Source organism: Gossypium hirsutum, chromosome A05, assembly GCF_007990345.1.
Source record: "Gossypium hirsutum isolate 1008001.06 chromosome A05, Gossypium_hirsutum_v2.1, whole genome shotgun sequence".
NCBI lineage: Eukaryota > Viridiplantae > Streptophyta > Magnoliopsida > Malvales > Malvaceae > Gossypium > Gossypium hirsutum.
The window spans coordinates 99,699,417-99,717,358 of record NC_053428.1 but is presented as its reverse complement, the minus strand read 5'-3'; the positions used below and the strand labels follow the sequence as shown (position 1 = coordinate 99,717,358).

The following is a 17,942-nucleotide window of genomic DNA, read 5'->3' as shown; positions in this document are numbered from 1 at the left end:
TCATATTTCATGCTCGAGTAAACAAAAGAGCTTTTGTAAGCTCGATTTTGATTGTTTAACCATAAACGAATATGTTTGGCATTGAATTACTTATGCATGTGAATATTTTACTGTAAATTGATTGTAGTTGTTCTGGAAATGAATGTAACATCCTATAGTTTGGACTCGATGATCGGGTCAAGCGAGGGGTGTTACACCATATTTGAAGTTGGCAATTTATTGAAACAAAATCTTTCTACTTTGAAATAAAATTGATATTCTGGAGGTATGCAAGCCTGACCTTCAAGACTAATCCATTTAAATAAAATTTCCTTAAAGATTAGATTGAATTGTATCAAGCAATTAGATCCCTTGGATTATGGAAATTGGACTGGAATAGCATTGAAGATACCATTAAAGAACGAATCTCCAACAATACACTTTACATTAGTCTTTATTAGTATATTGTATATTTCTATTTTATACCTATTATTTAGTAGGGATTTAATTACAATTGATCTTTAGTACGTTAGAAAGCCTTGAAAACACTTATATATTGAGAGATTTATATAGGTTTTGCATGGAGAATTGAGAGCACTGATGATCGTTTTATGAATCACTAAACTAGACTATGATCACGACTGAGGCAAGCGCACCATCGAATGGTAGTATAGCTATGGTAAATCTAGAATATCGTATCCACAAGGACTAAAAGTACTAGCATTAACTATCTTTCTCTTATTTAGCCTAAAAATATAAGGGATTTGTTTTAATTTAAAATTAACTAACTAATTAACTACTACACATGACAGAGAGTGAGGGAAATAATCGAATAAACCAATAATAAAGGCAATACCCAAGGAAGAATCCACCTAGACTTCACTTATTATTCTGAGTCTGAATCAAACGATTTATTCACTTGTCTTGATCTGTAGAAATCCCTAATTTATGTTAATATCTTTTTTGAGACTAAGAACAAATGTCTCTAGGTTGATTAATTGAAATCTCTTTCTAATTAAAACCCCTATTGTCATATTAACTCGATCTATGGATTCCCTTATTAGATTTGACTCTAATCCGGTAGATTTATGTTGCCCTATTTCTAGGGTTGCATGCAACTCTGCTTGATTATGTGAGATCTACTCTTAAACAGGGACTTTTGCTCCATTGAATAAGCATATCAAACTTGGAATAATATCCTAAAAATATTAAAGCAAGAATTAATAACACATAATTAAGAACAATAACAAGTATTTATCATTAAATTCAGAATATTAAATAATAAGGTCCATCTTAGGTTTCATCTTCCCCAGGTATCTAGGGAATTTAGTTCATAATATAAAAGAAAGACATCTCAAATTTAAAAAAACAACAAGACATGAAAAACCCAAATAAACTCCGAGAGAAATTTGAATAGAGATCTTCAATCTTGACGTGGATCTGCTTCTAAAATGATTCTAACGGTTTTTTTCGAGTAATTTCTACTTTCTGCTCTGCGTCTCCCCTTAGTTCTTCTTCTAGTATGTATTTATAGATTTTTGAATGCTCAAAAACCCTAAAAATTGGCTTTTTTGAGTGTTTGGGAAACAGGGAGAGATATCGACACGGGCTGACACATGGGCGTGTGGCCTACCCGTGTAGATCACATGGGTGTTTGGCCTGCCCGTGTGGATCCTGAAAACTCCGATTTTGGCCCCTTTTTCGCTCCTTTTGATCCTAAATGCTCTCCTAAGTATAGAAACATGAATTTAAGGGATAAGAAGCATCAAATTCACTAACTTACATCATTAATCTTCCATAAACGCATTAAGAATGGGATTAAAATATGTTACATTTATGGTTTATCAAATATCCCTACACTTAAGCATTTGCTTGTCTTCAAGCAAAATCCTCAATTCACAATTAAAATTAATTCTTATTAACTTATAATTGTCTTCAATAATGCTTCAAAATAATTCAAAAATAATCATGCATTGAAAATTCAACTAAAAGAGCCCTAAAGATTCAAACAATCCAAGTCACACTTTTTTTAAGACATGAAAACATAGGTATCTCCCCTTATTTAAGTATTTACCTTTAATTCAAAATCGACAAGATTTTACATCCTCACTAAAGATTCACTCAAATCACTCAAACTGTTTAAGGTTAAAAAATTAGCACTCAAAAGTCAATTATGAACAGTCATTACCATAGGCTTGCATGAAAATCAAATCTCCACCACTATAGAATGATATGATACACAAATCAAAAGGTCTTTAAAGAGTTGTAATGAGGCTTGGGCTAAAGGTGTAGATAAGGCTGAAAAAAAAGGTTAGGATCGAGATCGAATTGATAAATTACCTAACTAGAAAAATAAACTAATACTGAATAATGACATCAATAGAAATTATTATAACACGAGCTTCTTCTCAGAATATGGAATTAACTACTTAAGCTCAAAAACATAGAACTAGTAATAATTCAACATAAATGTATTTTTTTCACTTTTTTATTTCACTTTTTTTTTGGAGAACAATAGATAATAAGAGAAAATTTAATAACTGAAACAAAAGAACATAGTTAAGCAACTAACCAAATCAAATCTCAACAAAAAGGGAGTCAATAAAACGGGAAACAATTCTCAATTAATCAAAAAAAGTTATGGGTTAATATTAAAGGGTAAATCAAGAAATGGTTTGTTAGGCTTAAAGGGGGTTCACTAAGGGTTAATTATGTAGATAGGCTTATGGGATAAGTGGGTTAAAACCTAGGTGCCTTTATCATCTCAGTAAATCAAATCAAATGTGTGGTCTCGACATGTATAATCGAAGCAAGTTCTAGAATAACCAATCAGTATTGACACACTCATAACCAATAATAGAGTGAGCAAGAAAAGTGTATGCTCTAAAGGCTCAAAATCTCACAAAAATTATGGTTTTTGATGTTAATCTTGTAAATTTCAAACTTCAAGATAATACTTCAATTTAGGGAAACAACCTAAAATTTTTAATTCTGAAAATAGACTTATCATGCTTGATTCTCTAGTGTCTTAAAGTTTAAACAATCAATGCATAATTACCTATGAATTTAAGCTAAAACACATAAATGATAATCATAAGTCAATAAGAATTCATTCTAATAGCAATATGAGAAAATTACTTAAATACAAGGTATATAATTCAGGGATTTTCTAATAATTCTATAGATAACCTCCTCCACACTTAAGATGTACATTATCCTCAATGTACAAACATATATAATCACAATATAAACAGAATATCATAAGAGAGGGAGAAAACTGAAACTGCCTTGAATATTGGATGAAATCTTCAAAATAGTGAAAAACGGAATTGCAGTTAAATTTAAATGTAACTCATGATTCCGAGCAAACTAACAAGAAAATAAACACAAATAATAAAGAAAATTAAGGGGTTATAACTTGATTAGAAACAATCATAAATCTTTCAAAAAATAATAATGAAAATAAGTTGAAGAGAAAAAAAAATAAAACAACTAAAGCAAAATTAAAAAGAAAGATAAAATAATAATAATAATAAGTAATAATAATAAACTCAATAATATCAATAAACTTAAAAGGTAATTGTAATGATAATAGTAAAAAGAAAAAAATACGAAAGAAAAAAGAAAAAAATAGAAATGGCAAAATTAAAATTAAAATTAAAATAATAAAAGTATATAAAAATTAAAATATAAAAAAAATTTAAAAATATAAGTATAAGAATAATTAATTAATTAATTAATTAGTAAAATAAAAATAAATAAAATAAAATAAAATTGGGGTGATTAACCCAGTTTTCACATGGCCATGGACACGCTCATGTGTCCAGGCCGTGTAGGTCACATGGCCATGTCACCAGGCCGTGTGTGTTTTCCTTTATTTCTCCCATGCCCATGTGAAATCCCACATGCCTGTGTAGCCAGGCCGTGTAACTCTTTCACTTTGAAAAAAATTAGCTTTAGGTTTCACACGGCCTAGGACATGCTCATGTGTCCCCACACGGCCATGTCACCAGGCCATGTGTGTTTTCCTTCGCTTCTCCCATGCCCATGTGAGATCCCACACACCCGTGTGGCCAGGCCATGTGGGTCAAAAACACAAAAAAAAAATTAGATTTTGAAAATTAATTAATTTTTAAAAAAATCATGAAATAATGTTAAGAAAATAAGTAGTGTTAACATTCAGGTTGCCTCCCGAGAAGCGCATATTTAGAGTATAAGCTCGTCTTACCTCTCATTCACATGGTCACGGTGGATCATGGAGTCGAGACTCCTCTTTCTCGCTGTATTTCCTCTATTTAAATAAGGTTTAAGTCGAGTACTGTTTACCTTAAAAGTGCCGAAATGAGAATGAGTTACCTCGACTGTACCGTATGGAAAGACATTGAGTACCGTAAAAGGAGTTGCGCCATTTGCATTGAGCTCTGTAGTGATAATTCGAGGGTCCTTTTCATCTAACAAGACTTGGTCCCAACCTTGAATTGATTGTTTCTATCATTAAACTCGACATGGTGTTGCTTCTGCTCCTCCTTGCCATAAGTCTGCCATTCGTCTAGTTCATCTATCTGTAGCATTCGTCTTTCATGGATGGTTCCATTATTAGTGCATGAACTAAAACGTGGCTCATTTATGCTTCTCGAAAGTGTTTTCTGCAAAGGGGATTGAACCACATGATTAGTATTGTTAACCAGATTTATAAGGTCATCTTCATTACTTGATATCTCAATCGAATCACGAGCCTGAAGAGTAACCGTTTCGTCACCTGCACGAAGTGTGAGTTCACCTGTACCAACATTAATAATAGTACTAGCAGTCGCTAAAAAGGGTCGCCCTAAGATTAAAAGAACGTCACTATCCTCTTCCATGTCTAAAACAACAAAATCTACTGGGAATATGAATTTATCAATTTTTACTAGTACATATTCAATGATACCCCTAGGAAATCTAATAGTTTTATCCGATAGTTGAATACTCATCCTAGTTTGTTTGGGTTTCCCAAGACCTAGTTTCTTAAACATTTTATAGGGCATGACGTTAATACTTACCCCTAAGTCAGCCAAAGCATTATTAACAGCTAAACTACCAATTAAACAAGGAATTGTAAAACTCCAAGATTTTTTAACTTGTAGGGTAGTTTATTTTGTAGAATTGTTGAACAAACTACATTTAATTCTACATGCGACGAATTATCTAACTTTCATTTGTTTGCCAGAAGCTCCTTTAAAAGTTTAACTGAATTGGGCATCTGTGAAAGAGCTTCAATAAACGGTAAGTTAATATGTAACTTTTTTAAAAGGTTAAGAAATTTACCGAATTGTTCATCTGTGCGCTCTTTCTTTGTCGCTTTAGGGTATGGCACGCGAGGTGTATATTCTCTGCTTACCGGTTTTTGTTTATTCTGGCTTTCATCCGCCTTATCTTTACTTATCACGCCTTCTTGCCTTGGTTCTGGGTTGGAATCAACTAACCCTTCATCATCTCTAACAGTAATCGCATGAAGTTGCTCTATTGGGTTAGTCTCGGTGTTGCTAGACAAGCTACCTTGTGGTCTTTCAGAGATCAGTTTAGCAAGCTGACCTATTTGGTTCTCGAGCCCTTGAATCGACGCTTGCTGATTTTTAAGCGTTGTTTCGATGTTTTGGAAAAGTGTTTCTAACACCGAGATGAATTTCGTTAGCATCTCCTCAGGGTTCAACTTCTTTTCCTGCTGGTACGGTGGTTGAAAGCCTGAAGGGGTTGTTTTCTTTGATTACCTTGACCACCCCAAGAGAAATTGGGATAGTTCCTCCAACCTGTATTGTAAGTATTACTATAAGGGTTATTCTGAGGTCTAGAATTGTTACCGATTTAGTTGACTTGTTCGTTCGTATTGCTAGGGTCGTAGGCTAGGCATTCTGGATTATTCATTCCTCCTCCACTTATGTCACACTGTATCACCGAATGTACCTGCGTAGAGACACATAAACCATCAATCTTTTTATTTAAAAGCTCTACCTGGTTTGATAACATGGTGACTGTGCCAAGGTTGAAAACACCAGCGGCTTTTGTCGGCTTTGTCCTTATGACTTGCCACTGATAATTATTCAGTGACATTTCTTCAATAAACTCATAAGCCTCCTCAGGTGTTTTGTTATTTAGGGTCCCTTCGGCAGCTGCATCGATTAATTGTCTAGCTAAGGGGTTCAAACTGTTGTAAAAAGTTTGAACCTGTAGCCATAAAGGTAACCCATGGTAAAGGCACCTTCTCAATAAGTCCTTATACCTCTCCCATGGATCGTAAAGAGTTTCTAAATCCATCTGCACAAAATAAGAGATATCATTCCTCAACTTTGTCGTTTTAGCCGGCGAAAATTACTTTAGTAAAAACTTTTCGGTCATTTGTTCCCAAGTAGTGATGGAACCTCGTGGTAACGAGTTCAATCACTGTTTAGCTTTGTTCCTCAATGAAAAGGAAAATAACCGAAGGCGAATGGCATCATCAGAAATGCCATTTATTTTGAAAGTATCATAGAACTCTAAGAAGTTGGCCAAATGAATATTCGGGTCTTCATCCTACAAACCATCAAACTGAACAAACTGTTGAATCATTTGTATAGTGTTAGGTTTCAGTTCAAAATTATTTGCAGCAATTGCAGGTCTAACAATACTCGATTCAGCCCCCGCTAAATTAGGCTTAGCATAGTCGTATATAGTACGAGGAGCAGGATTCTGATTTACAGGATTTGCAGCAACCACAGGAGGTAGCGGATTATTCTGATTTTCAGCCATCTCCTTGGTAGTATTGGTATCATTCTCGTGCTCTTCCTCTATAAACTGTAGACTTCGCGTTATTTCTTTATGATTTTTGCGAGCTGTGCTTTCAATTTCACTGTCAAAAAGTAGAGGTCTTAACGGATTTCTTCTAGTCATAAACTAAAGAAACCTGCCAGAAGCAAATAGAAGATAAGTTAGTAAATTATAATATAAAAATAAATTGCAATAATAAAAAAATGGTTAAAGTAATAAAAATTAAACGTTCCTAATATCTTAGTCCCGGCAACGACACCAAAAACTTGATGATTGTTTTATGAATCACTAAACTAGACTACGATCACGACTAAGGCAAGCGCACCTTTCGAATATTAGTATAGCTATGGTGAGTCCAGAATATCGTATCCATAAGGACTAAAAGTACTAGTATTAACTATCTTTCTATTATTTAGCCTAAAAATATAAGGGACTTGTTTTAATTTAAAATTAACTAACTAATTAACTATTGCACGTGACAGAGAGTGAAGAAAATAATCGAATAAACCAATAATAAAGGCAATACCCAAGAAAGAATCCACCTAGACTTCACTTATTATTCTGACTCTGAATCAAACAATTTATTCACTTGTCTTAATCCGAGAAATCCTAATTTATGTTAATATTTCTTTCGAGACTAAGAAAAACTAACTCTAGGTTGATTAATCGAAATCTCTTTCTAATTAAAACCCCTATTGTCACACTAACTCAATCTATGGATTCCCTTATTAGATTTGACTCTAATCCGATAGATTTATGTCACCCTATTTCTAGGGTTGCATGCAACTTCGCTTGACTATGTGAGATCTACTCTTAAAAAGGGACTTTTGCTCCACTAAACAAGCACATCAAACTTGGAATAATATCCTGAAAATATTAAAGTAAGAATTAATAACACATAATTAAGAACAAGAACAAGTATTTATCATTAAATTCAGAATATTAAATAATAAGGTCCATCTTATGATTCATTTTCCCTAGGTATCTAAGGAATTTATTCATAATATAAAAGGAAGCCATCTCAAATTTAGAAAAACAACAAAACATGAAAAACACAAATAAACTCCGAGAGAAATTTGAATGGAGATCTTCAATCTTGACGTGGATCTGCTTCTGAGACGATTCCAACGACTTCCTTCGAGTAATTTCTGTTTTCTGCTCTACGTCTCCCCTTAGGTCTTCTTTTAGTATGTATTTATAGGCTTTTGAATGCTTAGAAACCCTAAAAATTAGCTTTTTTCACATGTTTGGGAAATAAGGAGTGATATCGACACAGGCTGGCACATGGGCATGTGGCATGCCCGTGTGGATCTTGAAAACTCCGATTTTTGCCTCTTTTTCGCTCCTTTTGCTCCCAAATGCTCTCTTAAGTATAGAAACATGAATTTAAGGGATTAGGAGCATCAAATTCACTAATTTACATCATTAATCATCCATAAACGCATTAAGAATGAGATTAAAATATGTTACATTTATGGTTTATCAAACACTAATCTATTCATTGTGGAACACTTGTTCAGTGCATTTGAGAAAGTAAACATGTTTTGTTTACTACCTAAGTTCTTAGGGAAAAAATTTAGAGGTGAGTAATATAAGAGTAATATAGGTCTTTATATATAAAAGTGAGGTTGCTATACCGAAAGTGTGATAGAACTTAAAGGGTAAGTTCTTCTATTATACCCTACTTTGCATAAGTTGTGCATTTAGTACCTATACTTTAATTTGGTTATTTTCAGTCATTGTTCTTATATAATTTGAAAATTTTAGTCCTATTCATTAAGTTAAGTTCTATTATTTTTAAAATTTATGTCAAAGATATTATGACATGTGTAATGATTTTTTTTGTTATTTTCACATATATTACTTGCAAAAAATCAATTGATAGATTTAATGATTGTTGTTTGCATTAAGACTAAAGTTTTGAAATTAAAAAATATAACCACTAAGAATGGTCCAATTGGTAATGTTGACTAAATCTATAACTTTATGCATAATATAAGACTAATTACATAATTTAACCAAACAAATTTAACTCTTACACTTCGGCCAAGATTAAAATTTCAAAATTCAAAAAGTACAGATATTAAAATTGATCAAATTAAAGTACATGTACTAAATTCATAATTTACACAAACTATAGGGTCTAACAACAAAATTGGACCTAACTTAAATCACTTGTTGTATCGAGGATTAATGATAGTGGATTTACTCATTGAGCTAGGCTCCACGATCGTAGGGAAACGAAACTGTATAAACAATCTTATGAGTTCACTACAGCAAAACTGGCCTTTAACGGCGTTTTTTAGGCCTTTAGCGGCGCTTAAAAATGCCACTAAAACTATTTGCGACATTTTTACAAACACCACAAAAAACGCCGCCGTTAAATTTTGCGACGTTTATTTTAAAAAACGCCACTAAAGGTCATGGCCTTTAGCGGCGCTTTTCTCGAAAACGCTGTTAAAGGTCATGAAATTTAAAAAAAAATAAAATATTATAAAAAGTCATGAAAAATATAAAAAAAATTAAAATTCATTATCAAAATATTGAGAAGAATAATGTCCATGATATAATATAAAAATTTTCTATTAAAATTCATTATCAAATTAAAATAAAAATATAGAATCAAAACTAAAATAAATAATAAAAATTAGATTAAATATAAATATAAATAAAATACAGCAAGTCTTTTACTAACAGCAAGTCCAAATACATCTTTGTTTGCGAACCTAAACAACACTAAAAATGCAAAGGTCTTTTATAAAAGGCAAATTGCTAAGTTTTAAACTAGGAATTCTAATACCTCGGAGGACAATGCAAAGTTTAAAGCTTCATAAAGTACACTCTAATCAGGACAAGATGCCAATGAACCTACAAACAGAGAGGGAAAAATATTATAGATTTGAATAGTCTGAAAGTGTCTAAAGGATTTTTGTACACTACTCCAGTCTGTTAATGCAGAAGTCGTTGAAAAGGCTGTGCATAATATGTACCTACAACATACAAAATAATGTAACGTGAAACCCAAATCCGTTAACTACAAAATTGTAGGAAAAGAGAGAACAGCTTAATATTTCGGTTAATTTGGTTGGTTTTTGTTAACTAAACAAAATTAGCCTTCAACATTTTTTCAATGGATAATTCTACATATCCAATCAAAATATCAGAACAAATCAAAATCTAAAAGCACAAAACAATGAAGATATTAATCACCATCAGATGTTAAATTAACACATACTAAAAGTTCGAAACAAATAAAATGAAGGTATAAAAACTTAACAGGACTAATCCTAACTAATAACCAAAATAACATTCAAATATCAAATTTTCTTAAAATCTCTTCTGTTAACCAAACTGAATTTTTTATGGTTAACCAAAAAACCGAATTTGGTCAGTTAATTCAGCTAAAAATAAAAGAATATTAGCAACAAATTATAAATTGAATTTCAGGACCATGTTAAATTTTCCTAGAAAACTTCTAGTCAATAAAAATTTTGAGAAAGTAGTTCAAAAACTCCAACACTCAAATAAACAACATATGAAAACTACATACAAATTGTTTAAGACAAGGATTGATGTATAAGTATCTTAACCTCAGTTTTCTTCAAGTAACCAAGTTACATACACTCAACACCTCAAACAGATTATGAAGGTATAACCTTCTAATGAGTTACCTTGATTGCAGCACCAAAACACGACTCAGCAGTTGTACTACTCTGAAACATTGTTGGGATGTTTTCAAGCAATAGTTCTAAATGCTGGAGGCCCTGAATCCTCGGAACAAAAAAAACCAAGTCAGTACAAAATACTCGAGAGGCCTTAAATATGACATCATAGTAAATTAATAATTAAGAAACTCCAACTGGTATAAGAAAAAAATTCTCATATATTAAGAACTAGCCTCGAAAAGCTGGACGATAACATCTGTTTCAAGAGGGGTATAGATAAGCATCAATGGCTGCAAAATTTAAGACATCAAAATCAGCTAACATTTTCAGGAGGTTCTTCAGTAAATAAAATCAGAGAAAAAGATCGTATAAAAATTAAATGCAAAGATTTCTCAACATCCAAAATCCTTATACCAAATAATGAATATATATACACACATGCCCCAATCGAGAGAGAAGTAATAACCTAGAAAACTTACATGAGGCAATTCAACATTTTAGGAGCAACGCCTTTATCAATACGATATTCACCATTAAGGAGGTAATCAGGTTCCTTCATAACAGGGAAGACTCCACCTCTGATTCTCACAATCCACAAAAATCTATTTCCCAATAAATATTTCTATATTCAGTCCATTATTTCTATTTTTATGATTCATTAACTCAAATACTACTTTCTGCACTTTAAATTTTATTATATTTCCTCATGTCTGTACAATTTGAAAAATAAATAAATCTGTCAAAGGATAGAGGAAGTAATACTTGGTAAGAATGAATTCAGTGATGAAATGGCACTGAAACACCCTCAACTGGCATGCTAATACCAAAGAATAAAATCAAGACTCTAAAACCCACCTAATCAACCAAGTATAAATTGAAGAGCTTCTTTGAATAGCAGTTCGAATGTCATCGTCAGTCAAGCCTTCACATGGATCAACCCCCTGTACAAAAATCAGTTAACCACAAACTCAAAACCAGCATCAGGCAAAAGTATTTACATAAAGGCTCTTGTTCAGAGGCACGTCTTAGCAATTCTAGAGTTGCAATGTAAAACTAATGTCTGTGTTTTACATGAAACAGTGCCATGACAAAAGTTAGAAAGTTCTATTTTATTGCAGAAAAAAGGGAAGGTGAGAAATTAACATCATGAAACCAGATAACCACTTATATTGATCAGGTTTTGGCATCTTTATTTTAAGCATCCTGTCCTTGCAGACAACTTATGCACAATCACATTGGCGAGTAAAATACACTCATCACTAGAAACAACAGAAATATTAATGATAAAAGATAGTAACTAATGACCAACAGTTTGTACAATGATGTCAATATTAATAATTAACTGATGACCAACTTTGTACAATGATGTGATGAACCACCCTTCAACAAACCTTATGAGCATGGAGGCGAATAAATACACGGATAGGATATGTAAATATTTATATGAAGAAAGGGCAAAGTAGCCGAAGGTTCATAGGCAGCTGAATATTTATAGCTAGAACAAAGCATTGACATTTGAAATTGAGTTATATTCCATAAAGTTTATGAAAACTTCATCTTGCAAATACTTTACCTGGTTCAGCTTCTTCGCCAACTGACAATTGTTGCCCATAAAACATACATGAAAAAAACATGAAACCATTGGCTTAAGTTTATGAAGCCAGTTTCTCCACAGACTACATGGCCAATATGGATTCCAGTTTTTATTCTCCTCCACCTGAACATGTTACGTCCTGATGTACTGCCTTTTACTCTGAGCTGTCTCATGTTATACATACTACAACTCAGTAACCTCCTTTTTCTACCCAAATTTATTTTTCCCAAAATAATATTTATTAATTAATTAAAAAAATTCTTTATACTTTTTTTTTATATATATTTCGTTCCACAGTAGTCCATTATTAGTTTTGATTGGCAATTTTAAAATTTCTTTTGTTGAGACGAGGACACCAAATGATAGAAACTGCATTGCAGTGGCAATGTAGCATCTAAATAGTGTGATGTCTAAAACAACATGATATAAAACATGAGACACCAAGAAAAAAACATGAAGAAAACACCCACACAACATGAATACTCAAACATGCCAAAATCTATATAAAAACAAATAATTTAACTTGTCAAAAGGCATACCAATATAAAATAACTTAAAAACAGTTATGACACTAGAAAATATATGAAACACAACACGGATTGCCAAGACTCCTAAGTTGAACATCAAACCATTGCAAATGTAATGAATGAAAAAGGTAAGAAGTTCAATGGTAGATTCCCGATAATGTTCACAGGTTCCACATTTCAATTACTAACAAGAAAATTTCAATTCCAAGACTACAAATATTTTTATCAGCAACAATTAATTTTCACAGAATCTTTATGTACTGAAATGCTAGAGGCAGGTGAATTCATTCTTTCAAAGATGATAAAGCACATAAACCTTCTATCAGCGATAGACTAATGGATAACAAGCAAATTACCGAAATCATCTACTGCAGCTCCTTTATCCCAGGAAAAGAAGAGAGAATTGCAATAAGATCATCACCATATCCGATAGAATCTATCATATTTAAGCAAAGAAAGTAAGAATAAATGAGTAAATGACTGGATGACACTGTAAAATACCACAAGGTGAAATGTATTGAAAGATGGAAAAGACATACCACCATCCTCTCGTAGAATTTTTATGACCTCCCTGGATACATCAGACTATAAAACAGTGATCGGAATTAGAGATAATCCAGATTGATTGATCATATAAACATAAGCATACAAGAAAACTAGAAAGACAAGTAGGGTGAACCGTGAAATAAACCCTCATTTCCATTTGTTAACATGCAGAAGCCACATCGTAATTCCTGTTAAGTTGAGATTTATACCGCAGTCAGAATTTCGCAGCCTAGTTGTCCGATGTAGTAAAGCACCTGGCCTTCCTTTACTATTTGCTTCTGTTGCATAAACAAAAGCAACAATTGAGACTTTGAGAGTACAAAGGAACCAATGGAACACACTAGAGATGGCTTCCAAGCCAATGGTTTCATGTATGATCAAAGTAGAGATCATCAAGAAGCAAAACTATGATAACTTTGTGGAGAGAAAGATATAAAAGGGTTTTTTGAGACAAAGAGTTGCCCATAAAAAAGCTTGTGTACATTTTTTCAATCGATTCCTGATCTATTGACCAGCCCATATAAAAGGCTTTGCCTTGATCTATGCTAAACATACTTAAGGTTGCCTAGAACATAAGTCGAGGATATCACACACCATTTGAAACAAATAGCCACCTAAAGCTTATGGAAATTGTGTATCTTTCTTCTATAACCCAAAGGATTTTATGTGAAAGCAAAAAATAGCAGAGGCACCTCTAGAAACCAGAAATTTCAAATGTCACCCAATTAAAATGTTTCTCGCTTCAATGTTTTATCTTACAATTCTAAGAAACCTTACAAGCAGTTTGAAAAAGGGAAAAATGATAATAAAATTGCTAACTTCTGCTCTTCTCAATCATAACAAGCAAGACAGAACCTGAATCTCCCTGCGAATCTCAGAGAAGTCATAGAAGCGCTTGCCAGGCAAGTGAAGAAACTCGACATACTCTTCATCAGAACCATCAGGTTTACGCTTGGTCTGGAGAAACTAAAGGACAAGAGGGCGACGTATGCATATATTGGAACCACGAGGCAAGAAATCACGACCAACTAGCGACTCTAGCACACTGGACTTGCCACTGCTCTGGCTTCCAACCACCGCCACCTGCGGCAACTCTATAGTGGACTGGCTACCAAGTTTAGCGAATATGTCTTATAGCTTGTTCACTAGCGGTATAACAGAAGATCCCAACGGCGACGCAGATGATTGAGGCAGCACCGATGCTACTGCTGCTTCTTCAGCCATTAACTTAAATGATTAACGGATTCGAGTTTAGAAAGTGAGGGAATAGCGTAGCCGCTAGGGTTTTTTCTTTTTCTATTCGAGAAGTGAAGTAGAGAAGGGTACATAAACTCCATTACTTCTTTGATCATTGCTTCTACTAATTTCAGGTCAAATTTTAGGATTTCTTTGGGGAGGGGGGAGGGAACCGATTTTGGGAAAAAGAAAGGAGGGAAAAAGAATAGATTTCAGGTAAAATTTTGGGATTTCGGGGGGAAGGGGGAACCGATTTTGGGAATAGTTTAAGGCATTTTGGGGGTAACAAAACAAACTGTTTTGTGTAAGATTTTTTACGGCGTTTTTTATAATTGCTTTCCTGTTGTGGCATTTTTAATAAAAACGCCACAGAGTTATTTTCCTTCACACAAAATGATTCTATTTTGCTCTTCTAAAAATCTCTTATTTTGTTTTAATACATATGAACTTTATCATTATCTCTTAAATAATTTAAATTATATTGATAATTTTAATATATTAAAATTAATATTATCTTATTTACAATTATATAAGAAATTAATTAATATATAAATTAAAAAAATCAGTCATATATCCAAATAAAACTTTAAAATTATTTTAATTAATAGTATTTTATTTTTTTCATTTTTGACATGTATTTTTTTATATTTTTACTTTCAAAATTTTTCTCAATAAAATCTAAATGTTGCTTCAATTTTCCGACAGTAAACCTTAAACCAAACCCCAACCCATAAACCTATATCCTAAACCCTAAATATATATTACAAGAGATAAAAGTAATTAAAAAAAATCTTATTACTTACCAAAAATAATTTTATTTTTTGTTATCTTATCGAAAACCCTAACCCTTAAACCTTAATAGCCTAACCCCTAAAACCATGAACAGTACTACGATCCTAACTGTAAAACAAAAAATCAAAAACTCTAAACCATAAACCCTAAACCAAAAATAATAAATATTATATCATACACTATAAACCCCTACATTAAACCTTAAATCTTAAATCATAAATCTTAAACCCTAAAATAATAAACATTATATCCCTATCCCCTAAACTCTAAACCATAAAACATAAACCATAAACCCTTAATCCCAACCCTTAAACTATAATTAGATATTTAATTATATGTATACACCTAAATTTTGATAGAGATACATCTCAGAATTATATATGAATTTCGATTTAATGTGTAAATATAGACGTAAAATTCTAATTGTGGTTTAAATGTATAATTGAAACTTTAATTTTGATTTAATCATACACATTTTAAAAAATAAATACATCAATATATTTTTATATTGAATAAATATAAATATTTATGTATGCAATATATAAATATAAAATGATGTTATATCAATAATTGTATTCATAATTTATGCTTTTGGGATTTAACCCAATTTGATATATATTTTTTAAAAATAATAATTTAGATTTATCTTATTTAGATTTATATTATAAAAAAATCCAATATACACAAGTTAAGTAGTTTACCATATTTACCTGTAAACTTCAAACCCTAAACCCCAAACCCCAAACTCTAGGCCTTAAACCATAACCCATAAACTAAATTACTTTTTACGGCGTTTTTTAAAAAGCACCGCTAAAAGCTCAATCTATAGCAGCATTTCTCTAAAAGCGCCGCTAACAGCTCTATCTATAGCGGCGTTTCTCCAAAAGCGCAGCTAAAAGCTTGATCCAAAAGCGCCGCTAAAACCTCAATTTATATTGGCGTTAGCGGCGTTTCTCCAAAAGCGCCACTATTGTTCAGTTTTTAGCGGCGTTTGAACCAAAAACGCCGCTATTGCTCAGTTTTTAGCGGCGTTTAGACAAAAAACACCACTATTTCTCAATTTTTTATGGCGTTTTATTGCAAACGCGCTAATGTATAATATTTGCGGCGTTTTTGTCCAAACACCACTAAAAACACCGCTAAAGCCCTATTTTCCTGTAGTGGTTATTTGTTTACTCTATTTTTAAATTTCTTCAACACAATGGTAACCGAAGTGGCCATTGGAACTCCATTCAACACTCTATTTTCTATGCAATTGGCAATGGTTAGATTCAACAAAAACAACTAAAAGTGGAAATATAAAAAGGAACACAACAAATTGGTTACAATTCAAATCTAGTCCTACCTCTGTATAGCCTAGTCCAAAGAGTATTACACTATAATTCAATCGCACAAGACACTTTCTATTATGAAAACTTAGAATAAATTGATAAAATAATTTATTAAAAAATGAATAGATTCGATCTCTCTAATTCGCACAAGTAAACATTAAATAAGTCTATACTGTACAGATTTTATAGACTTATAAATCAAGCTAGTTTGATTGCAAAACTAATGGATTTTCGTTTAAAATAAACTTTTTCTTTTGAAATGAGAGTGTTGTAGGCCCAATTTGCCCTGCCAAAACCAAACAAAACCAAAAAAATAAAAAATTGAGTCCAAAAATATAAAGAGTCCATTTACAATAAATAAGCCCAAATTACTTAAAAACCACTACCCAAACTTTACAGACCCAATTAACCCAACACCTAAACAAAACAAAAAAGCCCTAGCCCCCTAAGCCTTTAGCCACCGCTCCTCCCATGCGCGTTGCACGTCAGCCGGGCCTCCTCGCACTCTACCACCTCAGCACGCGTCTGACTCCTGCAAAACAAAGGCAACACGCAACAGAAGCCAACAACCAGTAAAAACAATAGAGAAAAAAACAAAAAATAGAAACAAACAGCCATGTAGTTTGGCTATAAAAGCCACAAACAGTATCTTTGTATTTTTTCCGAAAGATAAAATAAAAAAAATCAAAGATTTGAACTTATAATTTTTTAAGAAGGTGATATTCATTTGACATTTCTATTTATTTTTACTTTTAAGTTTTATTATATTTATTTTTTTATTTTTACCTACAAAAATAAAAAAGAAAGAAGAAGGAAAACTTCACCAGAATCATCCCGCAGTCTCGTCGTCGAAATCGGACCTAAAAGGGAGCGGGAGAGACTGTTTCTTTCGATCTTTTGGGGGTTGAGAAGGCTTGGCCTTCAAATCATTGAAAACGGGGCTAAAAAGCTCATTTTGTCTGTAACCGGCCCCCGGCCACGGCGGCGGTGTGGTGCACGGGCGGCGGTGCCTATGGTCGGCCAAGGAGAAGATTGAGAGAGAAGGGGAAAGCTTTGAATTTTTATTTTTATTTATAGAATGGCTGAATGAGTTCAATTTTTTTTATTTAAATAAAGGCACGAAACGGTGCTGTTTTGAACTAGGGTCACCAGCGCCAAAACGGCTTCGTTTAACCTTGACCTGCGCGCGACCCGACCCGCTCTAGGGGGATCTGCGTGTTTTCATTCAATGGGCTATTTACGCCCCTGGTCCTTCCGCATTCTTCTTCCTTTTAATTTAGTCCTTTTTCTTATTTATTTATTTTATAAATTTGACCCTAGAATTTACGACGCATTTCAATCGAGTCCCTGACCCACTGATGCTTTGAAAAATGGACACGTGTCCAAGGATTGGGTTTTTTTGCCCATTTGGTCCTCTGCCTTTTCGCTTTTTTTATTTTATTTTAGTCCTCATTTGTTTATTTTGTCATAATTTTTACTCTTAAATTTC

At 32.8% G+C, this 17,942-nt stretch overlaps 2 long non-coding RNA genes and 1 other non-coding gene across 5 annotated transcripts; 1 reads left to right on the top strand and 2 right to left on the bottom strand.

Moving 5' to 3' along the window:
* Positions 1 to 6,199: 6,199 nt before the first annotated feature.
* Positions 6,200 to 6,306, top strand: LOC121229915 (small nucleolar RNA R71). Its single transcript, XR_005927866.1, has one exon. It is a non-coding gene; the product is annotated as a small nucleolar RNA R71 (small nucleolar RNA).
* A 3,085-nt stretch (positions 6,307 to 9,391) lies between these two features.
* LOC107959837 (uncharacterized) lies at positions 9,392 to 10,532 on the bottom strand. Of its 2 annotated transcripts, none has more exons than XR_001700988.2 (2): positions 10,434 to 10,532; positions 9,392 to 9,752 (listed from the first exon to the last, which is right to left on the bottom strand). It is a non-coding gene; the product is annotated as an uncharacterized lncRNA (long non-coding RNA). The 2 variants fall into 2 exon arrangements; XR_001700987.2 differs by having other exon boundaries at positions 9,392 to 9,630; positions 10,434 to 10,526.
* A 124-nt stretch (positions 10,533 to 10,656) lies between these two features.
* On the bottom strand, positions 10,657 to 14,640 carry LOC107959836 (uncharacterized). Of its 2 annotated transcripts, XR_005927356.1 has the most exons (7): positions 13,950 to 14,640; positions 13,304 to 13,372; positions 13,088 to 13,133; positions 12,905 to 12,984; positions 11,283 to 11,368; positions 10,907 to 11,029; positions 10,657 to 10,717 (listed from the first exon to the last, which is right to left on the bottom strand). It is a non-coding gene; the product is annotated as an uncharacterized lncRNA (long non-coding RNA). The 2 variants fall into 2 exon arrangements; XR_005927355.1 differs by lacking the exon at positions 10,907 to 11,029 and having other exon boundaries at positions 10,659 to 10,717.
* Between the last annotated feature and the right edge of the window lie 3,302 nt (positions 14,641 to 17,942).